Here is a 19,156-nt window from a genome sequence, read left to right on the forward strand (position 1 = left end):
GTTCCCCATCCTGAACCCTCTTCCCTCCTCCCTCCCCATACCATCCCTCTGGGTCGTCCCAGTGCACCAGCCCCAAGCATCCAGTATCGTGCATCGAACCTGGACTGGCGACTTGTTCCATGTATGATATTATACGTATTTCAATGCCATTCTCCCAAATCATCCCACCCTCTCCCTCTCCCACAGAGTCCAAAAGACTGTTCTATACATCAGTGTCTCTTTTGCTGTCTCGTATACAGGGTTATTGTTACCATCTTTCTAAATTCCATATATATGCGTTAGTATACTGTATTGGTGTTTTTCTTTCTGGCTTACTTCACTCTGTATAATAGGCTCTAGTTTCATCCACCTCATTAGAACTGATTCAAATGTATTCTTTTTAATGGCTGAGTAATACTCCATTGTGTATATGTACCACAGCTTTCTTATCCATTCATCTGTTGATGGACATCTAGGTTGCTTCCATTTCCTGGCTATTATAAACAGTGCTGCGATGAACATTGGGGTACACGTGTCTCTTTCAATTCTGGTTTCCTCAGTATGTATGCCCAGCAGTGGGATTGCTGGATCATAAGGCAGTTCTATTTCCAGTTTTTTAAGGAATCTCCACACTGTTCTCCATAGTGGCTGTACTAGTTTGCATTCCCACCAACAATGTAAGAGGGTTCCCTTTTCTCCACACCCTCTCCAGCATTTATTGCTTGTAGACTTTTGGATCACAGCCATTCTGACTGGCGTGAAATGGTACCTCATAGTGGTTTTGATTTGCATTTCTCTGATAATGAGTGATGTTGAGCACCTTTTCATATGTTTGTTAGCCATCTGTATGTCTTCTTTAGAGTTCTATCTCCCTCCCACATACATGGTACTGTATTCTCCCGTTTCCTCTTTCCTCCCCACCTGCTATTTGTCAACTACTCTCATGCACTCCTCTTTCTCTAGCTGTCTTTTAAATGTTATTTCCAGGTTTCTGTTCTTGTCCATCTCCTCTTCATATTCTCCAGAGTCTTTCTGGATGAGCTTTTTCATTCCCATAGTTTCACTTATCCATCTGCTGGGCTTTTTTTTTTTTTTAATTCAAATTTTCCTCTTGCCTTCAGGGTCATACATGTCAAACTTATAATGGAAATATCCCCTTGGAAGTTCCCAGATTATCTCAAATTCCCAGATGCCCTTCTGTTTTCCAGTTGCTCATACTAGAAATTTGATATCATCCTTGTCATGTATGGCCTTTACCCCTCCCACCCCACTGTGGTCCTGTTAATTCCACACCCCTTAAATCTTATCTCCATTCACCTTCACTACAACTGTTATCTTACTTGACCACTGTTGTCTCACATGGGCTACTACAAGAACCTCTTTATTTTTCAAACCGTGGCCAAAATAAACTTTCTAAAATGCATTTTCAGTAATATATTTTCAACATCTGCTTAAAATCCTCCATGACTCTAGGATCCTCAGGATAAAATTTAAACTTCTCAGAGTTGCATAGAAGACCCTTTGTGATTGATTTTTACAAATGACTCCAGTCCCGTTCCTTTAATTTCCTGTCTCACACTAAGCTCAAGCCATGCTAAAGTATTTCATTTCCTTCCTTATATATCATGTCTCTTTCTCTAGGCTCTGACACATGCTGTCTTTGTCTGTCTAACTCTGACTGGTCATTCAGGGCTCAGTTCTGAAGTCACATCCTTTAGGAAACCTGTCCTGGTTCCTAGCCTCACTTTGGCTAGGTTGGCATCTCTTCTTTGTTTCCAAAGCACTCCCTTCTTTATCAGGGCTGATTGCTTCTCTCTCATGACCTCTGAATAGGTTAGGCATTTTTTGAGAACAGGATCAAGGTCTTATTTACCATTATATCTCCTACCAGTCATCACAGTGCCTGATGTAGGACATTTATTTAATAAATATTCTTGAAATAATGGCTGACTAACTAAGAATGAAGACTGAAAGGCCATCTACCACAGTGTTTCTCAACCTATTTTTTCCATTATTGTCCAATAAGAAGAAAAAATTAATCTAATATAATATCTCCCTAAATGTGTGTGCTCAGTTGCTTCAGCAGAGACTCACCCAGGCGTCAAACCCGGGTCTCCTGCATCCCCTTCACTGCAGGCAGATTCTTTACCACTGAGCCACCAGGGAAGCCCATCTTCTTAAGGAGAGAAATTAAATACTAAGGAATAATAGAATTGAACTTTGAAAGGCTGTGAACCATTGTAATATCTAAGAGAATGGGGAAGGGAACCAATTATGATTTCCAGAGTGCTGTCATGTCTATATCTATATCAGCCATAGTAAGGAAAGAACACTCTTTTCTATATGTGAACAGACTGAAGGATTATTTTGATCTCACTTTTCAGTTAATAATTTTCTTGTACCTTCTTTGTGTTTTGAGCTGGAGGCAAATTTTTACTTACCAATGATAAGGTTTTGTGCTATTACTTGATTATTCCATTACTTCGTGAAAAACCTGAATGTTTACTTTGTGAAGTTAAAACACCTAGTATATTTATCAAATCAGCACATTCTTCAGCAAAAACACCAAAATACTAGAAATACCAAATATGAAAACACCAAAATACGAGAAATGTGTTCTCAGAAATCATCATTTCAGGGATTGCACAATTGACAAATATAGTCTTAGTTACTAGCTAGGGTTCTATTTTTGGTATTCCTTAGGTTTTCCATTGCCTTGGACCTTATGAAATGACCTGCAATAATGACAGTTTGTGATTCCACAAAAAACAAATCACTGCCAGTCTTTAGTTGTGGTCTTGTGTTGTAATTTCGTATGATATGGCTCATTCCGTTGCATCAGCCGTAAAAGTTACAACACAGCTGAGGCCAGCTGTTCACATGGTGGACACTTATTGGATTTAGTTTGGTAGGTTCTGCTTGAATGTGTCCAGTGTAGATTCCTCGTGATACCCATGGTCCAGTGCCTTCTAAGCAAGTTTCTCCATTTTGGAAGACTAATCTTTATGTGTAGGTCTCATTTTCTTCCAGCTGATTTTTTATCCTTGTATCTGGGGTTTCATCTAGATCCTCTGCCCTAACATTTTTTTAGTTTTAGGATTTTTTCTTTTTCTTTTGGTATTTTCGAGTTAATTCACTGTTTTTCTCTGCTCCCAAATAATTCTCTGTGTTGCTGTCATGGTGCTACACCTATAGAAAGAGCTTATTAGATATAGGGTGACAAACTGAATGACTGATTTTCTCGTACTCATTACTATGGACAAAGTCTTCCTACTATAACAGAATTTGGTATGTAAGTTCTTCCTACTCTTAATCCTATGCACTACCCTAAAGAATAAATTATCAGCTATTTTTAATTAATTAATTTATTTTATTCATTTATTATTACTATTATTCTGCTGCATCAAGTCTTAACTGCAGCATGTGGGCTCGTCATTGTAGCACATGGGCTTCTCTCTAGTTGTGGCGTATGGGCTTAGTTGACCAGTGGCACGTGGGATCTTAGTTCTCTGATCAGGGTTTGAACCGTTTCCTGCATTAAAAGACAGATTCTTAACCACTGGACCGCCAGGGAAGTCCCACAAAATATTAGTTATCTAGATTCAAAATTTTAATGCATAAGAACAACATTTCTTAAAGAGATTTTAAACTCAAGATGGATATCTGTATCTTGCATTCTCCAGGCACAGCCATGCTCAGAGGCAAAGGAAAAGGTGCTATGTCTCTCCTCAACTTTTAAAATCTAAAAAAATTAAACAACTCATAATAAAATCAGATGGAATAAAGTAATGACAAGTTGGGAGGGATTGGGGGCAGGAGGAGAAGGGGACAACAGAGGGTGAGATGGCTGGATGGCGTCACTGACTCGATGGACGTGAGTCTGGGTGAACTCCGGGAGTTGGTGATGGACAGGGAGGCCTGGCATGCTGCGATTCATGGGGTCGCAAAGAGTCGGACAGGATTGAGAGACTGAACTGAACTGAACTGAACTGAATGATAAGTTAACTAATAATAGGCCAAGTCAGAAATAAACTCAATCAGATTAAGCAAGAAATTCAACAACTCTGGAAAACATGATCTGTCATTGTCCTCACTGTCACCATCAAAACTGTTGAAATGCCTGTTTCACCTGATATCTGACAAAGTCTCTCTTCTGAAAGAATAACCTTTAGATGCAAAAATGTGAGGGTTTTGGCATTTTTACATACAGGTATCTAAAAGCCTAGAAATAATTATATTTTGATAGAGATATAAAATTAAACAACATCTCCAAACGGCTAAGTTCAGTATTCCCAATAGTAAAAGGAAAATAGTATAATTATGGGATGGTGGACTGGAGAGCCCATTAAATTCAAGTTTTTGTGATATAAATCCACCAAGTTATAAAATCTTTTAAAACACATGGAACTTGTTTTTCTTGAAATCTGATGAGCTGGCATCAGGAGATGATGTCCTCCCTCAGTCTTGTGGCTTTACGTGTAGGGTGGGGGTCAAGGGATTTGCCTACAATTTCAGGCTGATTCAAAACCAGAGTCAAGTCCTCCTTGTAATTATGTTTTCCTGTAATAGCTCAAGAGCTCCTACTCCACATTCAAGTTCGTATTTTATTAAGGTAAATTGGCAGAGCCTTTCCTTCTGTTGGTGTTACTGTGTCAGTGAGAAGCCGCCACCCATGAGAGACCAGGAATGGCTTCTGTGGTAGAAGAAGTGTTGGCCACCATGAGAGACAGAAGTTCCCCAGGGATTTGGATATTTTAAGTTTGGTGGTAGATTCTGTTCAGGAATGGAGTGGGGGTGCCTCATGAAAGAACATGTTATTTGAGAACAACCAAATCTAAAGGGCTGCAAAGAAGGAAGCAGAGTGTATCAAATGAAGCACTGGATTGTAAAAGGACCTCTGTCCAGTTCAGGGGCCCATGGAGAAGTTACAAGCATAATACCAATGAGAGCTGGGGTAGCAGGGGTGGGAACAAAGATAGTGGCAGAAAAAGATGGATCTAATAGAGAAACTACTTTACCGTGCCTAATCATAAGAAAGGCACAGAAATTCAGAACTTCACAAAGCTCTTTCATGACACTGCTGGGAAAATCTTTTTTGTTTCATTTTTTTTCCTAGAATAAAATTCATATTTCAAGAGAGAATTTGATTAACATAATCTAGACACTTGTCCAAAAATTTGAAGAGAGATGATAATTTTCTAAAACACACTGTTGCTAAGCAATAATATTCCATACACCCAAAGTCTATAGACCTATTTGTTCACTTAATGACCACAAAGGTACCCATGGAGGGAGGAGCCTCTCAATTTCAGTTTTTTAATGAGGTCCAAATTGATATAGAGAAGTCAGTAGTAACAGAAGCTGTTTTTTTCTCTTGGTAAGTCTGTGATGTTGTAAGCCATAGACTCTCCAAAATTCTTATCCATCCATCCATCAATTCATCTATCCATCATTTTCAATACCTGCTAGGTACTAGGCACAATGACAAATGAATACTAGGGATACAAAAATATCCCAATAAGAAGATACAAAGTTATCCCAATAAAATTTAAATTGTCCATAATTTCTTTGTGTAGAGTCTAAGGTAAGCTCACTAGTGGCATTTTGATATCTAAGTGTTTTCTAAGGTGACAAAAGAAGCCACCAGACAAAGCCTTTTATAATATTTCTGCATTTGACATTTTTTTTCTTTCTCAAAGAACAGATAGCAAACTTAACTAAAGAAAAAAACACATTCTCAGGAAACTTTTTAAAGATTCCCATGTGGGGTAAGTGTAAACTTAGTTGAAGTGAGAGATTTTTTTCATTGCTTTAAAATATGAAAAATACTTAATCAGCTCCAAAATACATGAATTAATTTCATTTCCAGGGGATTGGAAATCAATTTGCCTGCCTCTTACAACAAGGTTTCTTCTATTTCATTTTCACATTCACATTATTCTTTAGAACCATACCAAAGTTATAGGCTCTACAAATGGAATTACATTTTTAGCATGCACACTAAGGAAGAAACTTACGGACCCACTTGAAACTTTCAAACACCCTTATGTATATGGAGAACAGTAGTTACTGTAGTATCCAACTGTAAAAACAACCATGGTGCTATTTTCAGCTTAACTCTTTAGACGATCTAACTCAGAATGCCTTTTCATTTTCCTTCTTAATTGCACCATGCTTTGGCCAGGGTCCTGTGATTGTGTCCATGTAAGGCAGAGTTGATGCAGTGAATTAAGCATACTTGCTTGTATAATGGAGAAGGCAATGGCACCCCACTCCAGTACTCTTGCCTGGAAAATCCCATGGATGGAGGAGCCTGGTGGGCTGTAGTCCATGGGGTCTCTGAGGGTCGGACACGACTGAACGACTTCACTTCCACTTTTCACTTCCATGCATTGGAGAAGGAAATGGCAACCCACTCCAGTGTTCTTACCCGAAGAATCCCAGGGACGGGGGAGCCTGGTGGGCTGCCATCTATGGGATCACACACAGTCGGACACTACTGAAGTGACTTAGCAGTAGCAGCTAGTATAAACTTAGTATTTGTTTCAAAGCTGTTAAGGCTTAAAATAACATCAAACTCCAGTTCAACCTTGGGGCCTTTAACAAATTTGGTATTTTAAAAAATTAAAGTATAAATAAAAATAGTAAACAACATAGATCTTAAGTGAACAGTTCATTGGGTCTTGATAATTGTTTATACCCAGGTCAACACAGAGCATTTGCCTTATTCTAAAAGTTCTCTCATATTTTTTCCTAGTCTGTTCCCTCTGTCTGCCAGTCAACCACAAGTCTGCTTTTCATCCCATAGATAAGTTTTGTTATCTCTCTTTTTAAAAAATGTTTATTTATTTGTCTGTACCAGGACTTAGCTGTGGCATATAGGATCTTTAGTTGTGGCCTGTAGGTTTTTTTAGTTGTGGCATGTCGGATCTAGTTCCCTGACCAGGGATTGAACCCGAGTCTCCTGTTTTGGGATCATGGAGTCTTAGCCACTGGACCACCAGGGAAGTCCCTGCTATCTCTTGAAGTTTTAGAAATGAAATTGTACAGTAAGTCTTCTTTATGTCTAACTTCTTCCTTTGAGTGTCATACTTTTTATATCCATTCAGTTTGATCATGTATCAGTAGTTCACTGTTTTGATGCAGAAAACTAAGATCATGGCATCTGGTCCCATCACTTCATGGGAAATGGATGGGGAAACAGTGGAAACAGTGTCAGACTTTGTTTTTTGGGATCCAAAATCACTGCAGATGGTGACTGCAGCCATGAAATTAAAAGACCTTACTCCTTGGAAGGAAAGTTATGTCCAACCTAGATAGCATATTCAAAAGCAGAGACATTACTTTGTCAACAAAGGTCCGTCTAGTCAAGGCTATGGTTTTTCCTATGGTCATGTATGGATGTAAGAGTTGGACTGTGAAGAAGGCTGAGCGCCGAAGAATTGATGCTTTTGAACTGTGGTGTTGGAGAAGACTTGAGAGTCCCTTGGACTGCAAGGAGATCCAACCAGTCCATTGTGAAGGAGATCAGCCCTGGGATTTCTTTGGAGGGAATGATGCTAAAGCTGAAACTCCAGTACTTTGGCCACCTCATGTGAAGAGTTGACTCATTGGAAAGGACTCTGATGCTAGGAGAGATTGGGGGCAGGAGGAGAAGGGGACAACAGAGGATGAGATGGCTGGATGGCATCACTGACTTGATGGATGTGAGTCTGGGTGAACTCCGGGAGTTGGTGATGGACAGGGAGGCCTGGTGTGCTGCAATTCATGGGGTCACGAAGAGTCGGACATGACTGAGCGACTGAACTGAACTGAACTGAACTGAATATTCCATTATATAAATACACCACAATTTGATTATTCATACTCCAGTTAATGGACATTTAGTTTGTTTCCAATTTTTTTTCTGGCATGAGAAAAGCTACAGTAAACATTAATGTACCTATCTTTTTATGGACATATGACATACTTAGTTTTAAATTTAAGCTATAATGACATCAGAGCATTGATACTTAAGCTTTAATTAAGTGGCTACCTTGAGTGTTCATTGGAAGGACTGATGCTGAAGCTGAAACTCAAGTACTTTGGCCACCTGATGTGAAGACCTGACTCATTGGAAAAGACCCTGATGCTGAGAGGGATTGGGGGCAGGAAGAGAAGGGGACGACAGAGGATGAGATGGCTGGATAGCATCACCGACTTGATGGACATGAGTTTGGGTGAACTCCGGGAGTTGGTGATGGACAGGGAGGCCTGGTGTGCTGCGATTCATGGGGTCACAAAGAGTCGGACATGACTGAGCGACTGAACTGAACTGAACCTTGAGTAAAATCAGAGTATAAAAGAGATGGACAAGGGCCAGCACAATGCATTTAGTAGGTCTGTAACCAGGGACAGGGAGGGGAACACCAGAACACACCAAGGCCTCCACACTGCACTGCTCTCACATCAGCTCTGAGCACTTCACCCCCACTGCACTGGGAGCTGCATGGGAAAGTAGACATCGGTTAGAGTTATACCACGAAAAGACAAACTTAGAGACAAATATACTTGGGTTAAGTTCTGGCTCTGTAACTTAAGACAAACTGATTGACCACTTTGAGCCTCAGTCATTCTCATCTTTAAGATAAAAAAATTCCTAATGTGATGGGTAAAAAACTAGTTAAGGTCACAGCAAATTTAATTTGTACAAAATATAATCACAGATAGCATAATTTATGTATCATAATGAGACAAGATTTTTTACCATCTGAGCCACCAGGGAAGCCCCAGTGAGACTGTTAAGACTATAATTTGAATTCCAGCTCATACACTGGGATGATTTAAATTAAAACATTTTGGGGGAATTCCCTGGTCATCCATGGTTAGGACTCCACACTTCCACTGCAAGGGGCACTGATTCTGTCCCTGGTCAGGGAACTAGGATTGCTCAAGCTGTGTGGCAAGGCCAAAAATACTTTTAGTTCTTGAATGTTGACTAGGCTTGTTGTGGTGATCATTTCACAATATATATGAATATCAAATTATTATGTTGTACATGTGAAACTAATATAATGTTGTATATAAATTATACCTCAATACAAAAAGAGAAAGTTTTGTTTTAATCAGGTGATTCTCTGGTTGAACTTACATAGGACAAATTGATGCAATAAATTCCACACAGTTTGGTGGATAAACCCCCTAATGTTAGCAGCTTAATAAATAAAATGCCACATAGGGATTCTTCCCTTAAACTTTGCAAAATGTTCACTGTTGGTATTCTCTATCATTAAAATTAATTGCAAAGGGACATCTGTTAGTGAAATTTCACATACTTTATCTTTGAAAATGTCTTTCCATGCAGATAGATCCAGCCAAATACTGATATCAGTCCATAAGCATGTGATTTTAGTTGAGCATATTCATCACTAGGAAGGCATGGATAGAATTCTGTTAAGTTTGTCTCTTGATATTTGCCTTTTATCCTGTCATTACATTGCAAATTAATCACCTTCAATTGAAGTTAAATGGCAACTCCTCAATTTTATTAGTTAAATGGATTTTTGTTGTTAAATAAGTTTTAAAATATGAAAATTTTGTTCATGCCTCCATGGAAGCCTGAAAATGGTGCTGGAACTACAGTTTGAACTTGGAAAATATATCTGCTGCAAATGTTTGTAAGAATGGAGACCTCACTTCTTGTTTGAACAATTGACAGCCTGGGAAATATAAAAAGCGTTGCAGATATAACCAAGAATTACTAACCCCTAATATAGTGATTATTTTATAATGTATGCAAGTGTCAAATCATTGTGCAATACACTTGAACTAACATAACATCATACACCAACTGTATTTCAATTAAAAAATACTTATTGGTCCCTAATAACTTAGGTTTTCATTTACTTAGGTATGCAGAGTACATCAGGAGAAACACTGGACTGGAAGAAGCACAAGCTGGAATCAAGATTGCTGGGAGAAATATCAATAGCCTCAGATATGCAGATGACACCACCCTTATGGCAGAAAGTGAAGAGGAACTAAAAAGCCTCTTGATGAAAGTGAAAGTGGAGAGTGAAAAAGTTGGCTTAAATCTCAACATTCAGAAACTGAAGATCATGGCATCCAGTCCCATCACTTATGGGAAATAGATGGAGAAACAGTGGAAACAGTGTCAGACTTTATTTTTGGGGGCTCCAAAATCACTGCAGGTGGTGATTGCAGCCATGAAATTAAAAGATGCTTACTCCTTGGAAGGAAAGTTATGACCAACCTAGATAGCATATTCAAAAGCAGAGACATTACTTTGCCAACAAAGGTCCGTCTAGTCAAGGCTATGGTTTTTCCAGTGGTCATGTATGGATGTGAGAGTTGGACTGTGAAGAAGGCTGAGCGCCGAAGAATTGATGCTTTTGAACTGTGGTGTTGGAGAAGACTTGAGAGTCCCTTGGACTGCAAGGAGATCCAACCAGTCCATTGTGAAGGAGATCAGCCCTGGGATTTCTTTGGAGGGAATGATGCTAAAGCTGAAACTCCAGGACTTTGGCCACCTCATGCGAAGAGTTGACTCATTGGAAAACTGTGATGCTGGGAGGGATTGGAGGCAAGAGGAGAAGGGGACGACAGAGGATGAGATGGCTGGATGGCATCACTGACTCGATGGATGTGAGTCTGAGTGAACTCCGGGAGTTGGTGATGGACAAGGAGGCCTGGCATGCTGCAATTCATAGGGTCACAAAGAGTTGGACACTACTGAGTGACTGAACTGAACTGAGGTGATAATTGGAATTTTGTATTAAATGTAGTAAAGTACAATACTCTTCTCAGCTTAAACTAACATTTGCATTTCATTACTTTAATCTGCAACACAATTTAATGCATGACTCCCTGAAACATTTTCTCATATATTATTTTGTTATAATAATTCTTCATTATGTTCTATAGTCCAGTGGAATTCATTGCTTTTTCTATTGATTTCCTGACTCCTGTACCTTTTTGTTCAGTATCCATTACCTCCTGGTTTGGGCTTTTCTATTAAGTGTTTTGGAAACCAAAATGGGCTAGAGAGCATTAGTTTTGTCATTAAAATATGTGTCACCAATTTTTACTATACTGTCATTTTTAAATAATGTAAAAGTCAATAGCAAATTTAGATTGTTGATATAACTGTTCATCTTTTATTAGAATTAAGAGTCATTTTAGCTTCTCAGCCTCAGTTTCTATATTTTTAAAATAAATTAGTTATTTATTTTTGGTTGCACTGTGCCTTCATTGCTGCACACAGGCTTTCTCTAGTTACAGCAAGTGCCAGCTACTCCTCTTTGTTGGGTGCTTGGGCTTCTGTTTGTGGTATTTCTCTTGTGGAGCACAACCTCTAGGTGCACGGGCTGCAGAAGTTGTGGCCAGAGGACTCAGAAGTTGCAGCTTGTGGGCTCTAGAGCACTGGTTCAGTAGTTGTGGCTCACTAGTCGAGTTGCTCCACAGCATGTGGGATCTTCCTGGATCAGAGATCAAATCCTTGTCCCCTGCATTGGCAGGCAGATTCTTATCCAATCCCACCAGGGAATTCCTTCAGTTTCCATATTTTTAATCAAAGATCATGATAGCTATTTTAAAGTCCTTATGAGCAATAAGATAGTGCATATGGAATGTCAGCTATTGTGAGTCTTCAATATAGTTCACATCTTGGATGGTTACGATTAAAGTTAGGGATAGAGTTAGGATTCAGTTCAGTTCAGTTCAGTTCAGTCGATCAGTAGTGTCCGACTCTTTGCAACCCCATGAATCGCAGCACGCCAGGCCTCCCTGTCCATCACCAACTCCCGGAGTTCACTCAGACTCATGTCCATCGAGTCAGTGATGCCATCCAGCCATCTTATCCTCTGTTGTCCCCTTCTCCTCCTGCCCCCAATCCCTCCCAGCATCAGAGTCTTTTCCAATGAGTCAACTCTTTGCATGAGGTGGCCAAAGTCCTGGAGTTTCAGCTTTAGCATCATTCCTTCCAAAGAAATCCCAGGGCTGATCTCCTTCAGAATGGACTGGTTGGATCTCCTTGCAGTCCAAGGGACTCACAAGAGTCTTCTCCAACACCACAGTTCAAAAGCATCAATTCTTCAGCACTCAGCCTTCTTCACAGTCCAACTCTCACATCTATACATGACTACTGGAAAGACCATAGCCTTGACTAGACAGACCTTTGTGGAAAAGTAATGTCTCTGCCTTTCAATATGCTATCTAGGTTGGTCATAACTTTCTGTGAAAAGAAGAGAAGCGAAAAGCAAAGTAGAAAAGGAAAGATATAAGCATATGAGTGCAGAGTTCCAAAGAATAGCAAGAAGAGATAAGAAAACCTTCCTCAGTGATCAATGCAAAGAAATAGAAGAAAACAACAGAATGGGAAAGACTAGAGATCTCTTCAGGAAAATTAGATATACCAAGGAAACATTTCATGCAAAGATGGGCTCAATAAAGGACAGAAATGGTATGGATCTAACAAGCGCAGAAGATATTAAGAAGAGGTGGCAAGAATACACAGAAGAACTGTACAAAAAAGATCTTCACTACCAATAATCACACTCGCCTAGATGGTGTGATCACTCACCTAGAGCCAGACATCCTGGAATGTGAAGTCAAATGGGCCTTAGAAAGCATCACTATGAACAAAGCTAGTGGAGGTGATGGAATTCCAGTTGAGCTATTTCAAATCCTGAAAGATGATGCTGTGAAAGTGCTGCACTCAGAATGCCAGCCAATTTGGAAAGCTCAGCAGTGGCCACAGGACTGGAAAAGGTCAGTTTTCATTCCAGTCCAAAGAAAGGCAATGCCAAAGAGTGCTCAAACTACCGCACAATTGTACTCATCTCACATGCTAGTAAAGTAATGCTCAAAATTCTCCAAGCCAGGCTTCAGCAATACGTGAACCGTGAACTTCCAGATGTTCAAGCTGGTTTTAGAAAAGGCAGAGGAACCAGAGATCAAATTGCCAACATCAACTGGATCATCGAAAAAGGAAGAGAGTTAGGATTACATAAACTTAATATTAAACATTCCTTTTATAATTTTTACATACATATATTCCTTTTATCTTGAAACATCTCAAAAAAATTATTGTTCATATGATAGTTCACTTTCATCATACTCTAGAGAAACACAGATGTATAGTTTCCTAAAACTCATATGTATGAATGTAAAGTGTCCTTAATATATAGTTTAATATATATATGTGTGTATGTGTGTGTATCTAAATATAATATGTTGTGCATATATTTAAAACAGCCTTTCCTCTACTGTTTTATTATATCTATAAATATGTTGCCTTTTCACTAATTAAACATTTTAGTGAGAAAATTAGGGAGGAAAATGAAAGAATATCAGCTACCATTCCTTGAGGCATATCATTCACAGACCATAGAAAAAGAACAAACAGTTTGTGGACCACTGTAGCCAGAAACCAACCATTAGCAAACCAATGCGTTTCAAATGCAGAGGGTCACAGAGAACCCACTATGACCAACGACTCCAAGGATCTCAAGAGTGACACCCCATGCAGCAATGTTTTCTTGGGTGGTATCTTGTTAACTCATGAACCACAAAGTTTCATGCTTAAAATGTGGTTGAAAATTTAAGCAGAAACCTGTAAATGAGTAGCTTAGTGTCTTAAAACCATATCTTTAGCCAAATGAAGGTGTGGCTGCATGATGTTTCTCTTTAGATGCCTGAACTTTGAAGAGCAAAGGGTTACATCACTTTTAGGCATTTCTTACATGTATGTAGAGGCTTCTTTCTTCTTATTTTATCCCCCAAATATTATTTTCATAGCTTGGTGAAATGAGAGTCACCTTTTATATTTGCCACATTTGAACTGAAGACTGTGGTGGTGGTTTTAATAACTCAAGAGTATTCACATGTTTCCACCCTTGAGTTATTCTAAAGAGAAACCACAGTTCCAGAAATAAGCAAAGCAAACAAAACAGAAAACTAATGTGATGTCTTTTAGATTGCAGGTAGTAAGGTTACTGGTAAAACAATGTTTGGCTCTGCAAATATATTTTCCCCTGCTTTTAAGACGTAAATATAATTAGATATTTCTGCTCAGCTTTATTTTGGGGTCCTCTGAATGTCAATCGCAGGTCAGAAGGATCCTGAATAGAATGAGTCCTGGAGAGCTGGAAGACCTTGCCTGCTTGCCTGCTGTCCTTGTCTCAGGAATGACATTCTGTTGGCCTTTTCTCCTGGTCCTCCTTTGAATCTTGGTGAAAACAAGATTTCCTTCTCTGGGGCTTCCCCCTTTCTGATTTCTTGTCCTTTCTGAAGACCAAAGACTCTAGAGCGTCTTGCTATTATCACCTTTCTGAAGACTAATAAAGAATGAATTGTTTATTCATTTGTTTATTCATTCACCAAGTATCTAGAGATCATCTACTATGAATATGGTCATAGGATGCTAGGCTAGGCATTCAAGAGTATAAAAAGAAATAAAGAATACAATCTGCAGTCTGGTGAGAAATACTAAATAGAAAATTTGTGTTACAATGCAAATCCATAAGTTAGCTGAGAAAGTGATGGTCAACAGAAGCCATATTGTCCAGCAGGGTGAACTTGGGCATGGTCTATGGGGCAGGTGTAAAAACCAAAGTGTCTGGAAGGATAGGTGCTTATTTTGTGAAGCATCATTTGTTTTCAAGAGCCAGTTTTCTTACACTACCTCAAACGGGGAGTTGTAGTTGTAGCTACTCAGCAAAACTGGAATGTCAGGGTCAGCCTTTCTTCTCCCTAACTTGGTCTATGTCTCGCTTTCTATGTGATCGCTCCTCTCCTGTCTGTTCTGCATGATTCTTGGTTTCTGCTCTTCCTTAATCTCAGCTTGGATATACTTTGAAAGAACTCAACTCCAATTTCAGCATTGGAAATATGCCTAACATAGACTCAAGAGTTGTAATGACACCAATTCTATTGTATGATTTTGTGTAACTTCCAGAAGCACCTAAAACCCAGATGTAGGAATGGAGAATCTCAGCAGTAAACTGAATGTAGTGCTGGCAGGATATACGATGAATGTGGTAAAAGCAAATGGACGCAAGGACATTACAACTATGGAAAGAAAGAATGTTAACTAATGAAAGCAAAACTGTATTAGGAAGTTGAAAGGGACAAAAACTTTAGGAAAAAGAGGAAGGTTCAGGGACCTGGGTTGGAGATGTCAACTACAAATTGGCTTGCCAATGGTATTTGCCAGCGACTGAACAGCAACAAGGAGGACATTTATTTGCCATCACCTCTGCAGAGACTGAATCCTGCTGCTGCAGCTGTTGACCCTTGACGTGCCCTGAAGGGAGTTCAGGGTGGAGAATGAGGCACCCTGTGCTCCAGGAAAACTGGCACAACAGGTCTTTAGATAGTTAGATATTTTCAGGAATTAATTTCATGATCCCAATCCTTGCATCTCCTCATATCTAGAAAAGCACTAAAGCCCTTCATGATGACATCTACTCCTCATGGCCAGCAGAAAACCTTTTTAAAAACAAATGCTTGATTGCATTGAACTTCCCCTTCACCAAAATCACACCACTTTGGAGAAGTTTCTCAGAGCTGTCTGAGGTACTGCCTCCTGGGCTGCAATCCTCATTTTGCCCCAAATAAAACTTAACTCACAATTCTCACATTGTGCATCTTTTTTAGTTGACAGAGATATTGGATTAATAAATGGTATTTAGTTTTCCATTTGCAGTAAATCTCCCCTCATGATTAATTTACACAAGTTACTTTTTCTTGCAGAAAGAGTTACTGTAGTAAGCTGATGTGTACCAAAGACTATTCCAGGGAAATCATCTGTGTTTGAGACAATAGAGTAGAGTGGGAGTTAGGAAGTGTTATGATAGCTATTGCAGTGCCTGTGTGGGAGCAGACAATTTTATTTTAAGTTAATGCAGTGGTGGGAGGGAAAAATATCCAGTTGGCTTGAAGGTGAGTACCACTGAAGGTACTATTCTAAGAGGAGATTTTCCCTTTTCTTGGACTATTTAAGAATGGTGAACTAGGACTTTGAATTTTAACCTAGTGGGTGGCAAAGAGCTTGTAAATTAAAATGTGGATTCTAGTCTGATATAAGATACCCTAGGAGCCTATATAGCAGGAAGATGTCAATTCTGAGCATACGTTTCCGCAGCTGCTGAGGGGAGTTTATTCCTTCGTAGAGTAAGAATGTGGTAAGTTTTGTTTATTTGTTTGTTTATTTGGCCACACCACACAGCATGTAGGATTTTAATTTTCCAACCAGGGATTGAATCCGCAGCCCCTGCAGTGAAAGTACAGAGTCTTAACCACTGAACTTCCAGGGAAGTCCCAGAATGTGGTCATTGTTGAGCAAGCATCATTGGCTGTGGGTATGAGTTCTTTTTCTGACACACAGGTGCGCACACACGCACGCACACACACACACACACACACACACACAAACCTCTGAAGTCTGTACTTATCCCCATAGGTCTTTCTGGATATATGATCATCATATGTGCTCAGTTGCTTCAGTCGTGCCCAACTCTTTGCAACCCCATGGACTGAAGCCCACCAGACTCCTCTGTCCATGGAATTTTCCAGGCAAGAATGCTGGAGTGCATTGCCATTTCCTCCTCGAGGGGATCTTCCTGACCCAGAGATCGAACCCGTGTCTCTTGCGTCTCTTGCACTGACAGGCAGTATCATCAGGAGTGCCAGGATATAAGTCTTGAACTAGAGTATTCAAGGGCCAGGAGGCCTGCTTCTGGGTTTAGGGAAATTTCATACAGCATGGATTTTCAGAAAAAGATGGGTGAGGAGTTTATATCTCAGAAGGACACAGTCTCCTGGAATACTGAGGACCTACCAGCTGAATACATAAACATTGCAGACATGACTGCATCTCTTTTAGCCTACAGTTTGTGTCAATGAGGGTAAGGTGTATCTTTGGAAAATTCAAAAATTGGATTTCAAAGGTAACCTAGGAATATAATTAAAGTAGATGATCTCACACCTGTCTCCACGTGTTTAGAATAAGCTTCAAAGTGGCTGTGACTCTTGAGCTAAGCTCGGAAATAGCACGTAGAATATATTTGTCTGTAATATTCTCTATGCTTTTTTAAAGTTAAGGTGAAGTTTACAATACATAAAACTAACCATTAAAATTTGACAATTCAGTAGCATCTCATGTATTCACAATATTGTGCACCCATCACCTTTATGTATTTCCAAAATATTTTCATCACCACTGAAGGAAACCTGACACCATTAAGCACTTCATGGCTTTTCTGCATTCATACTATTTTCACCTTCCTAAAGGTGCTCCCATCTCCTGGTCCTGTGTGGAAATTCAAACCAGTTTATGCTGGAAATGAAAAATCTGAAAAAAGAAATGACACAGAAGGAAGGCTAGGGCTGGGGCCAGGAGCTGGATTTAATTCCATGTTCTGCCTTCAGTTAGAATTTTTCTTGGAAGACCTGCATGCTGGCCGTAGGCTCTGGTCCTCTGTTTTAAAAAATTTTTGTTTTCTGTATGTGGGAATAATTTTACATGAATGCATAATGCAGACTGTATTATAAGTGCTGGTTATTTTAAGTTCAGTCTTGTTTTTTGCATTTTTGGTTCTCATTTTTCCCTTCTATCATACATAACCTGCTCCTCTCCCACATAAATCATGTTCCCATTCATAACAACTTAGTATGTAGCCTTATACTTCTTCATCATGCTCATAGAATCCTGTGGTTGTGGTTTAGTCACTAAGGTGTGTCTGACTCTTGCAACCCCATGGACTGTGGCCTTCCAGGTTCTTCTGTCCATGGGATTTCCCAGGCAAGAATACCAGAGTGAGTTGCCTTCTCCAGGGGATCCTCCGAACCCAGGAATTGAACCTGGATCTATGAATTGCAGGCAGTCTCCTGCATTTCAGGTGGATTCTTTACTGACTGAGCCACCAGGGAAGCCCATAGCATCCTATATATGTTATTTTCTCAGTTGTGTCTGACTCTTTGTGACCCCTTGGACTGTAGCCCACCAGGCTCCTCTGTCCATGGGATTTCCCAGGTAAGAATATTGGAGTGGATTCCAATTTTCAATATAGATTTTCAGTTTTGTTCCTATGGAGAACTTAATCTTTCCCGTATCTGTGGCTTTGAGTAATTTCTCATTCTTAATGTCATGTATTTTTTACCCTCAATTTTCTAAGTTATGCTCATCTGAGAGTGGGTTAGCTATCTCATTTGTTTTAAAAAACCAGTACTTTGCATATATACTTCTTGTTTCTATTTAGTATTTTATTATGCTTTATTTGAGCTTCCCCTGTGGCTCAGCTGGTAAAGAATCCGCCTGTAATGAGGGAGACCTGGCTTTGATCCCTGGGTTGGGAAGATCCCCTCGAGAAAGGAAAGGCTACCCAGATCAGTATTCTGGACTGGAGAATTCCAGGGACTGTGTAGTCCATGGGGTCACAAAGGGTCGGACATGACTGAGCAACTTTCACTATGCTTTGTTTGTTTCATCTTTTTATTTAAATAATTCCATCTGCCCAATAACTTTGGATTATTTTATGCTTCTTTTTCTAATTTCTTAACATGAGTACTTTGCTCCTTTTTTTGGTTTTTAATCTTTAAAAATGAAGTCAATCACAGCTATGGATTTTCATCTTAGTTCCATTGGTTTTCAGAATAAGAATTCCTCTTCATTGCTTTCTTGATATAATTTTCAGTTTGATTTCCTGTTTAGTTGAAGAATTTTCCAAGGTAATGATTCTTTATATTCACATCATTAAAATTTTGGTGGCTTTTTTCATTATTTATTTCTAATTTTATTAGATTATGCTAATCAAATGTATTTCTTTTTCTTTGGGATGGTTGTGGTCACTGACTCCTGTACTATGTTATGAACCTCCATTGATGGTTCTTCAGGCACTTTGTCTACCAGATCTTATCCCTTCAACCTATTTGGCACCTCCACTGTATAATCATAGATTTGATTTAGGTCATACCTAACTGGCCTAGTGGTTTTCCTACTTTGTTCAATTTAAGCCTGAATTTTGCAATATGAAGTTCATGATCTGAGCCACAGGCAGCTCAGGTCTAGTTTTTGCTGATCATATAGAGCTTCTACATTTTTGGCTGCAAAGAATATAATCAATCTGAAATCAGTATTGACCATTTGGTGATGTCCATGTGTAAAGTCATCTCTTGT

The sequence above is a fragment of the Bubalus kerabau genome, chromosome 7 (genome assembly GCF_029407905.1).
Source record: "Bubalus kerabau isolate K-KA32 ecotype Philippines breed swamp buffalo chromosome 7, PCC_UOA_SB_1v2, whole genome shotgun sequence".
NCBI classification, from domain to species: domain Eukaryota; kingdom Metazoa; phylum Chordata; class Mammalia; order Artiodactyla; family Bovidae; genus Bubalus; species Bubalus kerabau.